The 13,106-nt window shown below is 46.2% G+C and overlaps 1 protein-coding gene across 8 annotated transcripts in view; it reads left to right on the top strand.

Annotated features, from left to right (window-relative positions):
* The window catches only part of YAK1 (YAK1-like protein 1), a 59,055-nt gene that overhangs the window by 15,914 nt on the left and 30,035 nt on the right, over positions 1 to 13,106 (top strand). The window lies entirely within an intron of this gene.

The raw sequence follows: 13,106 nt of genomic DNA on the forward strand, positions 1-13,106 counted from the left end.
TTTTGTGGGTACTTGGTCTTCTAGATGAGTCTGTAAAAATTATGCAGATTTCATTGGTTGGTGTTCATGCATGCGAATTTAAATTTGCCATGCAATTTGCTATGCAGAGTAATCTTGACTCACGAAAAGTTTGTATTGAGCAAATTATAAAGGCTTGTGAACAGTGTTTTAAAATGCGGCCGCATCAGGCGATATGCGGTGGGCACCGCATTGGAAAGGACCGCATATGTGGTTTGGAGGTATGCGGGGGCATATGCGCCGCATTAGAGTGCATCAAAGCCGCATAGCGCATCTGCCTGCATACTGTTCCGCGATGTTATTTTCGATTGTGCCCCTCAGGGATGGGCAAAATGATCTTTTTGACCATCAAAAATTGGGGAAAATAGTTTGGGGGTATTAAACCCCCCTAAACAAACATTTACAGTCACTTTTGTGGCTTTTTTGGGATCAAATCGAGCAAAAAAAAAAAAAAAGGTGGAAATTGTTTTTCATTGAGATCTTGGATTTGGGGGTTGTTTGATACTTGGATCTTGATTTGAACCTTTTGGTTGTTGATTTGGGGAAGTTTAGGTGAATTTGTGACAAGAAATCGGGGGTTTCAAATTTGTGGTTGCAAATTTGTGCTTATGGTTGTTGAATGTTTTACGAATCTAGTTTCAAGTTTCTAGTTTCTATCAAGGGATAGTGGATACATAATCACCGACAACTAATATTTTTGAAGTTAATCATTAAAATTAAGTACCTACTATCACATATATCACCTCCATATTTTTGCTATGCGTTAACCTATTTTTTTTCAATTTTTTAGATTTTTTTTGTATTTATTGACCCCATCGTCGTGATGCACCTGCATCCGGACAGAATTGAGCGGCATCGGCCCCCCAACCACTTTGGGCTGCATCCGACATTTTAAAGCACTTCTTGTGAAGGAGAAACTAGAAGTATGCTATGTGCATGTGTACATTAAGATATTTAACTGCACTTGCACTTGCAGATTGTTGCAGTAAGCATACAAGCAGGGCAAGATGGCCAAACCCAATCACTGTCGCTTTGTGTGATATTGGGAAAAATGGGGATTGGAATGTGAAGGATTGCGTGTTAGAGTTGCTAATGCCATTTTTATGAGGGCTTAAAATGAAAGTAACTTGTGGAGTAAATGCCTGGGCAAGGGGCAAGGGGCAAGGGGCAAGGGGCAAGGGGCAAGGTTGCCCTTTTTGATATCAATTTATCATCATGAAAATCAATCCCTCAAGCTGAGAAAGGAACTTTCACATTCAACGACTTGCTTGAAAACCACAGAACTTACATAGAGATTGTTCACTGCTTCTGGATAACCATGAATTTATCCTTGCAGAGACAGTTGTTCTAGACAATCATGCCATGCGGGTCAAGACATTGGATGATCCCTTGGAACGCAACTTCAATAATTTGGGCATAAATCAGCAGGAGTGGGGGGTTGACTTTGAGATTATCAAAGTCAGTGCACTTGAATTTTTGCTGGTCCTATTGAGTTTTCTGACTGTACAAAAACAGAAGTGGGAGTCCTATCATGTCTCAGTGCCATGTTGGTGAAGGTTCATTAGCTCATGGTCGTACAACAGATTAGGCCAGAAAGGTAGTATCTATGGGAAATCGCTAAACTCATGGAAGGGATATTGTATGTTCTGAGGAAGGATTCATTGCTTTCTCTCATGTGTCCAGGAAGCGAACTCCGAGGCTGACTGCTTGCTCCCCTTAAGATTGGATAGTCTGAAATGCTAATATATTTTAAGTTGGATGAGCTAGTGTTGCTGCAGCTTGAATACTGCTATGTGCAATCTTTTTTTTTTTGAGAGAAAACTGCTGTAGTTTTCTGTGTGCAATCTTTTCCACCTCATTAGTCTCTCTGTACTAAAGGCTGATCTTTCCTATTGCTGATTCCAGCTGAGCTTGAAGCCATACATCAGGAAAGAAGTCAGAAATGGTGGGCCTGATCCTGAGATCAATGGATGGGGAGAATCTTATCTATCGTGCTTCTCAGTATTTTGGCTCATGCCATCTCATCTTAAAGGCCTTGCATTATTGCTCACAGCACTATTTGAATCCTGTAGTAGTTGGACTAATACCATTCCTCCAACATAATCAAAGGTTGCAATGTCATTGGAGTGAGATTTAAGGCACTCCAGTGTTGACTTCATTTGGTTCAGCTGTTACTGTGTCCATCCTATGAAGCATAAAGATCTCATAATCCTCAGGGACTAATGCCTTCTTTTCATGATCTCAGAGGACATTGACTGAGGAGGCCAAAATTAATATCATCTGTTGGGCATCAGGGGAGTCCCTATATCCATGGCATGACACTGAAATTATGGAAGATATTATCCCCTTGCGCGAAGTTCTTTTGGACGTTGTGCATAGGGAGGCAAATGCAAAGGCGTGGCAGGCTTCATATTGCTGTATGTGATGTATATTGATATATGCCATTTGATCACAACTTGATTAGTGCTTTTTCCATATCAATGAGATTGTTAACTATAAAAGGAGGCCAAATTTCTCACTAATATCTCAATTTACAACACATTTAGAATACGAAAACATTTGTATGTTGGCAAAGCTAGAAGCTCTTATCGCTCTAATAGCATATTTCGTAAAACCTTGGACCTGCTAGAATATATAGACAATTGGATCAACTTATGGCCGACCTCTCTTTCCAATCTCTCATTCCATACGTGGTGGTATGGATTGAAAGACCTTTCTTTATTAAAGAAATATAGCAAGCACCGGTCAGGTGGAGTCCCAGTGGCCATCTTCAATGGGTTCTGGGAAGAACTAGCCCCACATATCTTCGCTTTCTTTGATGAGTTTGCCGAATAAATGAACTCCACATTCCTGATCTTGCTCCACAAAGTTGAAGGTGTGGAGAAGCCATGGCGTATGCCCCATCTGCCTCCTGAACAACTCCCATAACTGATCGTCAAGGGCCTAACTTCTTGACTTAGGGTACTCAAACATGTCATCTCCCCCAATCAGAGTGCCTTTGTTCTGAATGGGCAAATTTTGAGTAAGGCATTGACGGAGAATTCCTGATTGAGAGAAATTGTTGAGCTTTCAAGAGATGAATTAGTGCAAGTGGTCAATGACTGCATTACACACTGTCACAACAGTCATGCTACCACCATGACCGCTGCCTGGAGGCCACCTGCCACCATGCACTCTTGGTCGGCCACCTGGCCACCCACCACAATGGGTTGGTTACACTTTGACGACCCATGTCTCACGTTTAGTGCCAGCAAGGCGTAACTGTCCACCATGCATGGTGGCTTACGCCCACCTTCCCCACTCCCTCGATCCACACCTTCTGGCTCCTGAGTGGAGGGGGTCGGTTACGCCTAGTTGCCACATTACGGTAGCGGTCGACTTACCATTCACCTGCATGCAACGGTTACAGGATCCACTCACACACGTGCACTACCACTCATGCATTAAGGCCTATGACCGTTACACAAGCCCATGTTTGGGCAGTTACATATTCTGAACCCCGTATAGCCGTCTCACACAGTTGCCCAGCCAGGTGTATGGCTCGCCTCTTGCACATGGCCCTCTTGACCATGTAACATCAGGTCAAGCCACCTCTTAGCCACCAGCCTATGTTGTCCTCTGCCCAAGTCCTCCCACAAAGGGTCTTTGGCCACCAGCCAACCCGCTTGTGCATGCACCATGCTCCTAGTGCTGCACCCATGGCCTCTTGCGCAGGTCAAGGGAGAGGTTCACACTCCTCTCAACTATGGTTATAAGCATAAAGAACAGCACCTTGATGAGTTGTATCTCCGCTTTGCCAAAGTGGCACATGTGTTACATGATGCCCCAAGCGGTTACCCAACACGTAGCCATCATGGCACATCATGCACCACTTGGCCTGCACCATGCGCATCATGCTGCCAATTGGCTTGCTCCATGCCCCAGACGCACATCCAGCTGCAACATACGCACCAGGCTGCCTGTGCCATGCGCACGAGGCCGCCTACACCGCACGCACCAAGCTGCCTGCACATTGTGCACCAGGCTGCATGCATCACATGGGTCTCTGACATCCTCATTGGACGCTTGCTCTTCGCTGGGTCTCCATAAAACCACAGCTCTAGACAACACCCATGCTCTCTCGACCAAGCCTCTTCTTAGCCCACTTGGCCAGGTCCTTCGCTGCCACAAAGTCTTTTGCTTATTCACTTGGCTAGGTCCGCTGCTGCCACCAAGTAACTTGCTCATTCGATTGGCCAGGTCCACTGCTGCCACCAAGTTTGTTACCTAAAACTTTGACGACCTCATCGGACGTTTGCCCTTCATTGGGTCTCCATAAAACCACAGCTCTAGACAACACCGATGCTTGCTCGACCAAGCGTCCGCTTAGCCCACTTGGCTAGGTCCTTTGCTGCCACCAAGTTTTTTGTTCATTCAATTGGCTAGGTCTGCTGCTGCCACCAAGTAACTTGCTCATTCGTTCATTCACTTGGCTAGGTCTGCTGCTGCCACCAAGTAACTTGCTCATTCGGTTGGCCAAGTCCACTGCTGCCACTGAACTTTGTTCACTCACTTGGCAAGGTCCACTGCTGTCACCAAGTCCCTTGTTTATGCCATGGTTAGGTCCTCGCGCTGCCACCATGTGCATGGGTGTGTGGCCAGTTCTGCTGCTGCCACCATGCCTCATGTTGCCTCATGCGACATCAAGAGGTTGGCCTCTCATGCCTGTGATACGCGTGCCGGTGGCCAAATCTCCTCGTCTTGGCACAACTAGGGCTTGGTTGATGGCCTGCTCCATCACGCCTCCCACTAGCTGAAGATGTCTCACCCATCATTGAGTCAGAGGATGTCTTCCATTGACCCACTATCATCACTGATGGAACTCTCTTGATGACCTCACTTGAGTCATCACTTGACTCCTCAGAGTCCGTGCACGACCTAGCCTCCTCCCAAGCTGGTGCCTTGGTCGAATGCAATTGCACGGCGTTCATCAACCGCAATAAACTCAATTGCACTGGGTCCTCATCCTCTTGCATGAGGTTCTTCACTGCATTAAGGGTTGGCTTTTGCGGGCAATCCGCAATCGCTTTCTCGGTGGTGGCCTCCACATATGAAACAACCTGAGAAGCCTTCCGGAGTGCCACTTTCTCTTTGGCAACCCCCTTCTCTTTGGCTACCCCCTTCTCAGGTCTAGTTCCATTTTCGTGCACCACCCTCTCGTCATTCGCCCTTGATGGCCCATCTTCGTGGTTTGACTCCACTGCCCCATGAAGGTTAAGATCTGCTAGGCTCTTAGCTGCCGTCATAGCAGTGGGCAAGTCTTGCGCCTTGCCTCCTCAACTCGGTCTAGGCTCCCTCAGGCATGGTCCGTGTGTCCAGCATCTGAGACGCGAACTTACTCACGTAGTCGCGCATTGTATCTGTTTGGCGAAGCTTTCTCAAATCCTCTCTAGCCACCTAGACCACATTGCCTGACAAGAATTGCTCCTTTCGTTCTTGCTTCAAGGACTACTAGCATAAGGGCAAGAGAGAGTTAGAGTCAATCAACCACGTAAGGGCACACACAATAGCTATGAATAGCTAAAGGCCCTCGGTTCAGTGTATTTCATTATACAATTGCAATGTGTATACAGCCACGGTCCCTTCACTGAGGGCCGGGCAAGGGGTAATTATAACCCCCTCATTTACATTTGAATTTCAAATGGCACACTGCCATAGCGGTCATGCCACCACCATGACCGCTGCATGGAGGCCACCTGCCCACCATGCACTCTGGGTCAGCCACCTGGCCGCCCACTGCATGGGTTGGTTACACTTTGACCGCCCATGTCCCATGTCCCATGTGTAGTGCCAACAAGGCATAACTGCCCACCATGCATCGTGACCGTTATGCCCACCTTCCCCACTCCCTCAATCCATGCCCTCTAGCTCCTAAGTGGAGGGGGTCGGTTACGCCTAGTCACCCCACTACTCTAGTGGTTGATTGGCCATGCACCTGCCTGCATCGGTTATAGGGTCCACTCACATAAATGCACTACCACTCACGCATTAAGGCCTATGGCCATTAGATAAGCCCATACTTGGGCAGTTACATAATTTTGAACTTCTATAGTCGCCTCACACACCTGCCTACAGGTGTATGGCTTGCCTCTTGCACACGACCCTCTTGGCCATGTCTTGTCAGGTCGAGCCACCTCTTAGACACCAGCCCACGCTGTCGTCTGCCCAAGTCCTCCCACCAAGGGTCTTTAGCGACCAACCAATCGTCTATGCTTGCACCATGCTCCTAGTGTTGCACACCATGGCCCCTCACGTGGGTCAAGGGAGAGGGTCACACACTTCTCTCAACTATGGTTGTAAGCACAAAGAATAAGACCTTCATGAGTTGTAGCTCTGCTCTACCAAAATGGCATGTGTGCTGCATGATGTACCAAGGCGTTACCCAATCCTTAGCCATCAAGGCACAACATGCACCACTTGACCTGCACTACACGCATCGTGCTGCCAGTCGGCTTGCTCCATGCACAAACCGTACATTTAGCTGCAACATACACACCAGGCTGCTTGTGCAATGCGCACAAGGCCTTCCACACTGCACGCACCAGGCTGCCAGCACATCGTGCGTCAGGCTGCATGCACTACATGCGGCTTACGGAAAAAGGGCTTGACAACGACCACTCTAACCAGGGAAGTTAAACTCAGCTGTTCCTTAGGAAACCTGTGTACACAATTTATGGGGGACTTATTGGGATAGTGGGTAAAGAAGAATGAGTGATGGTGACTGCGTCGGTGTCCATCTCTTGCATTATAAATGGTTGGAGAGAAAGACTTGCATTAAATGTGAGGAGAGAGAGAGGGAAATGGGGGTATTATTAAAGAAGAAGCATGAGAGGAGGTGGTGAGAGAATGCATTAAATGAGGAGAGAGATAGGGAGAGATGCATTAAAGAGGAAGAATGGGCGGATGTAAATATGTTAATGCCCCACATTAAATGTGAGGAGAGTGTTTTCTCCTGCATTATAAACGGTTGGAGAGAAAGACTTGCATTAAATGTGAGGAGAAAGAGGGAAATGGGGTATTATTAAGAAGAAGCATGAGAGGAGGTGGTGAGAGAATGCATTAAATTAGGAGAGAGATAAGGAGAGATACATTAAAGTAGAAGAATGAGCGGATGTAAATATGTTAAATGTCCCACATTAAATGTGAGGAGTGTTCTCTCCCTTGGTTTCGGGTAGGGCATGGTACAAACTACAAACTAGTTCAGCTCCTAAAGGCCTCTCTCAAAGCCTGGAGCAAAACCATTTCCAACAACGTCTCCCACCTCAAGAGTTCTCACCTCTCAGCTATTCAGTCCCTTGACCTCATTGAAGAAATCCATACACTCTCGACCTCTGAAACAAACCCCAAAAATCATCACAAAATGGAATACTAAGCCACCCTAAAAAGGATGAGATTTTCTGGTCCCAAAGGTCCAGGGTCAAGTGGCTTTGTTTTGGTGACCACAATACGAGATTCTTTCATAGGATAGCCAACTGCCGTCGCCGGGATAATTTCATTTCTATCATCGAGGTCGGAAATAGGATTCTTGACCAGCCCTCTGAGATTGAAGAAGCCATTCTCTCCTTCTTCAAAACCTACATTGCTCCTTCGAGACCCCCCCAATCCCAGGATGTCTGACCTACAGTTCCATTCTGATCCAGACCATTGGGCTCAATGGTTGGAACGGCTATTTTATGAACCTGAAATCCTAGTGGCTTTAGCTGTCCTGGGTCAAGATAAAGTCGTGGGCCCAGACGGGTTCCCTTTGGCCCCGTTCACGGTTTTCTGGGACACCTTCAGATCTGATTTTTTAGACTTTTTCGAAGAATTCTTCAATCGTGGAATTATCCACAAAGCTATGAACGCAACCTTTATTGCCCTAGTCACCAAAATTGAAGGTGCTGAAGAACTCAAGGGCTTCCGACCGATTATTACATCCTAGACGAAACAATGACCCGGATGGGTTTTGGGGAGCGATGGAGAAGGTGGATGAGAAGCTGCTATCCTTGGCCTTTCTTCCCTGTGCTCATCAACAAAACTCTGAAAGGTTATTTTCCATCGTTTAGAGGTCTCTGACAAGGAGATCCCTTATCCCCTTAACTCTTCCCAATCTCAACAGAGGTCTTTAGCCAATCAATTACCCATATGTACCAGTCGGGTTCCTAACAGGTTTTAAGAGCTGCCCTAGGGGTCCCATCGTCTCTTACCTATAGTACGCTGACGACACCCTAGTTTTCTTAAATGTGGCACCGCAAGAAACAGAAACTTTGCTCCTCTTTCTCAAATGCTTTAAGTTTGCAACGGGCAAAGTCAACATGGAGAAATCGATCATGGGGTCGCTCTCACTATGTCAAAAACAAGAGCTCTCATTACTGATTGGGATTGTAAAGTGGAAGACCTTCTTATCAGCTACCTTGGCATGCCACTGGGCCTCGGCAAACCTAAAAAGAGGCAGTGGTCCCATACTATTGACAAAGTCGATAAACGCCTCGCCGGGTGGAAAGGAAGATTCCTTTCATTTGTAGGTAGATCAACACTCATCAAGGTGACCCTGGCCAGTACTCTCGTGTACCTTATGTCTTTGTTCCACATGCCGACGGCGATGACCAGCTGCTTAGAACAGTTGATGAGGATCTTCCTGTGGACAGGAGATGCTGATGCTAAGAAATATCACCTTATATCTTGGGAAAAAGTCTGCCAACCCAAACACTCAGGCCAACTAGACATCCGAATCTTGAGAAAACAGAACATCGCTTTGCTCGGCAAGTGGTGGTGGCACCTTGCTGCACAAACTGACCTACTTTGGTCCCAAGTAATTCGATGCAAATACAAGAGCCCTTCTATCAATTGGCTGCTGGAAGGGGGCACCTTGAGCAGAGCATCAGGGCAATGGAAATATTTCTTGTCCTTTCTCACTCTCTTTTAGAAAAATATTTGCTTCCACCCTAGGAAAGGCTGTTAGATCCGCTTTTGGTTCGACCTCTAGCTGGGCCACACCCCTTTCAGGGATCTCTTCTCCTCTCTTTTCACTCTAGCAACCAACAAGTCCTCTTCAATCGCTGATGAGATGCCCCTAGCAACCAACAAGTCCTTTAGACGCCCTCTTACAGATCACGAAACCACGGACTTCCTCACCTTACCCTCCTTGCTGCATTCAAACTTCCTAGCCCTCTATGGACTCGATCGCTCAGTGCGGAGCCCTTCTCTTATGGGGTGCCTCTCGGTGGCATCCTTCTATAAAAAACTCTTGTTACTCCCCAGTTTTCCTCATTTTTCGAAATCACTTGTAGCCCAGGTTTGGTCATCCATTGCCCCCCCCCTAAAGTGCAAGCTTTCAATTGGATTACATGCTTCGAAAAGTCCGTCACCGTGGATCAACTCCAACAGAGGGGATTTCCTATCTTTAATCGTTGTGTGATGTGTACCAGTGAGAAAGAGACGAACCCCCACCTTTTTATACTTTGCAGACAGGCCCACGAGCTTTGGAGTCTACTCCTCCGTCTCTTTGGCTTTTCCTGGTCACTCCTCCCTCCGTATCGATACTTTTCATTCTTTCAAGGGACGCTCTGTGGCCAACTGCTGGTAGGCTTCTCTGGAAAATCTCCGTTGTGGCCACGATTTGGGTGATTTGGACGGAGAGGAATTCGAGGGTCTTCCGAGGGAACAAGTGCGAACCTCCGTCCCTATTCCATAGAATCACCTCATTTTTTGGGCCTCCAACCACAAGACCTTTTGAGGCGTCTCGCCCACAACTTTCCTTCACCGTTGCAAAGACATCGTCCACACCCAATCGCCTCGGGTATCCAGATCAAGCAACTGGTCCTCCTTCTCAGAGGGCCTCACAAAGTTTAACTTCGACCGATGCTCCTTTGGAAATCCCTGTTCAGCTTGAGTCGGTGGGGTCTTTTGAGACCACCTTGGCAACTTTTCGGTTTCATTCTCCAAGAACATTGGCCGCGCTGACGCCCAACACGTTGAGTCTATGGCACTCCTCACCGGCCTAAAGCTCTTTGACCCCACGTGGGCCCAACCACAAATTGTGGAGGGAGATGCATGAAACATTATCACCTGGGCCGCACGCTCGACATCCCCACCGTGGTATCTGGCTTCGATTTTTGATGAGATTAATCACATTTGCAGGGTTATGGCTGTCTTATGGAGGCATACCTAGAGGGAATCCATCACCCTGGTGGATCAACTGGCTAAAGAGGGAGCGTCATCCAGCAGTGCGGGTCTTTCATAGATTGTTTTTTGGGTTCCTTAATTTTCCTAGTTGTACAGGGCAGATGTATTAGCCGACTTTTAGTTTTTTGATACCGTCTCCTATCAGGTTTGGTACTAGGCCCGAACCATTATTTGTATAGGGCTGCCCCTTTGGGGTAGTCTATTCTTTTTGCTATGGGGCCAGGTCTGTGGGCTTCCTCTGCATACCTCTTGTAACTCCAGTCTTTTTAATACAACAGTTAACAACATAAAAAAAAAAGCCTAAAATTTCTCAATGTATAAAAAAAAGAACATTTTGTTTTAAATGAAGTGCCTTTGTAGTCTTGCCATTTCTTCTTCTTTTGTCCTCACCCCATTGCTGCACCTTTGGGCGTCCTTGGAAATCTACTGCCCTTCAACAACCTAGGTGGCTGGATCTGAATTTTTGACCACTGACTACAGCACAGTTGAAGTAGCACCATGCTACTATTACGAAGATGGCCATGAGCAGCTAGCTTCTATTTTCTTTATCCTCTCCTCTTTAATGCACTATCCATCCTCTTTATTCTACACACACTACCTTTTCTCTCCTCTATCCCCTCTATCATCTTTCGTACGTCACCATGGTTGGGGACCATCCCTAGTTTAGTAACTCTCCCTCTTCCACTTTGTACTTTTATGCACCGGGACTTCCCAGATTTTGTATATGCCAAGTACCCGATTTGTGGGTTGCCTTTTTGAGACGTACAACTCAATGGTGTTTTATAACTAACTAAATATACTATAGATATTAATACAAGTCAACTACTAACAGAAAAGATATGATGAAGTCCCTTTGGTTCAAGGTGGAAAATTCCATCTCATAGGTTGGGAAAAGGTCATAGGTTGGGAAAAGGCTTACACACCCAAAATAGATAGAGGGTTGGGGATTAGGAAACTATGAGATTGTAAAACCACACTTTTTGGGCAAATAGTGGTGGCTTTCTGCGACGCAGTAAGACCAACTCTGGTAATCAATTGTTTGCCTTACAGACAGATTGAATTAGTAGGGTTGGTTCCCTAATGAAACTCCTAGTGTTGGGAGATTAGAAAGCATTGCCATTCCAAATTCATGAAGAATGTCAGATTCAAAGTTAAGAGCGCGTTTGACATGGTTCACGTTTGGAAGGAGCTATGGGTTTGCGACTTAACGTTGGGGACTCGATGTCCAAACAACTCTAGCGTCATAAATTCCCCCTCATTTGAGGCCATTGGAGGGGTACTGTTTGGATTCCCATTTTTTTAAGGCCATTAAGTGATGATGAAATCCAAGAGTTAGCTGCGATGCTCGAGTTTCTTCAAGATTCTTTCTACCTTGGGAGGGTCTTGATGGAATAATTTGGGCCTCAGTGAGCTCTAACATTTGGTAGTCTCCTTGTTCTTAACCCCTACCAAAACCCCTTGTCCGATACAAACAAAGTCTGATTGTCACTATTCCCCAACAAATCCAACCTTTCAACGGTATAGTGGTATCTAATAGAGCACTCACACCCGATCACCCATCACCTTCAAAGGAGGAATATCAACTCCCAAAACCGCTCTATCATGTGTAAAATGTCGAAAGAAACAAATGACACCAATTTTTTCACTGTATTGTTGGGACCCCACTGTGGGTTACCCTGACAATCTTTTGGTTGGGTTTGGATGATGTTAGAGTTTGAGACACCAATTATTACAATCCCGCTTACCCAAAACCCCCACCCTCACCACCTTGCAGTTGGCCCATTCCTGTGACGAGCCGCAGTTGGCCCCTTCCTATAGTGAGCATTAGTGCTTGCTACAACTTGGATCATGGTTGCTAGGATCTCCCAACCTTGGTGGCAATCCTGCTATAAATTTTGCTCTGATGGTCTTGGCATGGGTTCTTCAATGCATCTCGATTTTTAAATTTTGGGATCTCAATGCCTACTATTGTGGATCTTGATGCGCATCGTTGGGGTCTTGATGTGCACTTTAAATACTTGCGATTTTCTTTATTTTATAGCCATCAAGCAATGCAACTATATTTTATTATAGTTGTGTTCGTATTGGATATAGATAAAGAGAATCCTACTAGTCATCTTCAAGTAAAACGTTCTGCTTGGGATCTTTTCAGTTTTCACAAGAACAATGTTCCCTTACTATGTTAAGGCCCTTTCCCAAGTAGGGTAGGAAAAGTATGCTAACACATCATCTCTGATCTAAGCTAGTACGAACCTAATCTCTGCCTCTTCTTTCATCTCTGCTTCTTCATTCAAGGTAAGTTGTCTACCTCTTTCCCATTGTCGCAGGCCTCTTCCCCCCGTCCCCCCCCCTAGGATGTTTTGTTGGGGGGTTGGAGGAGAGTGGGAGGGGGGGGGGGGGGGGGTTGGTGTGTGGGGGAGGGTGGATCTCTGATCCATAACCAATCTATTAGAAATATTCCTCATCCGGGCCCTCTTAGCCTTGCCCCCCTCTTTTATACCATTATTATAGGTGCGCCCAACCACCTATCATACTTAATATTGCTCTTAAGTCAACTTCTTGCTTCCGTCCCTCCACCTTTATGCCATAACTATATACACTTAAATTGGCTTGAGCATAAAGCCCCCTGCTACCTCAATCCAGCTTTCAAATTGTAAAAACTCTTCAGCCTCACTTAACTCTTCCAAACCTTTTGTTTCAACACATGCTACCCAGGGCGACAATGCATTTTTCAAAATTTAGATCCTATCCATTCTTGCTGCACTCTCTTTCTTCCAAGAGCAAGCAGTCTAAGAGATCCACTTTTAGGGTAGTTTTATTTAGGAGAGACTAGACCGTCTCAAAAACTAAAACTCCTTGATATAGTGTTTGATCCCCCCATGCAT

The sequence above is a fragment of the Amborella trichopoda genome, chromosome 3 (assembly GCF_054954075.1).
Source record: "Amborella trichopoda isolate Santa Cruz 75 chromosome 3, AtrichopodaSantaCruz75HAP2 v2.0, whole genome shotgun sequence".
In the NCBI taxonomy this organism is placed as follows: domain Eukaryota; kingdom Viridiplantae; phylum Streptophyta; class Magnoliopsida; order Amborellales; family Amborellaceae; genus Amborella; species Amborella trichopoda.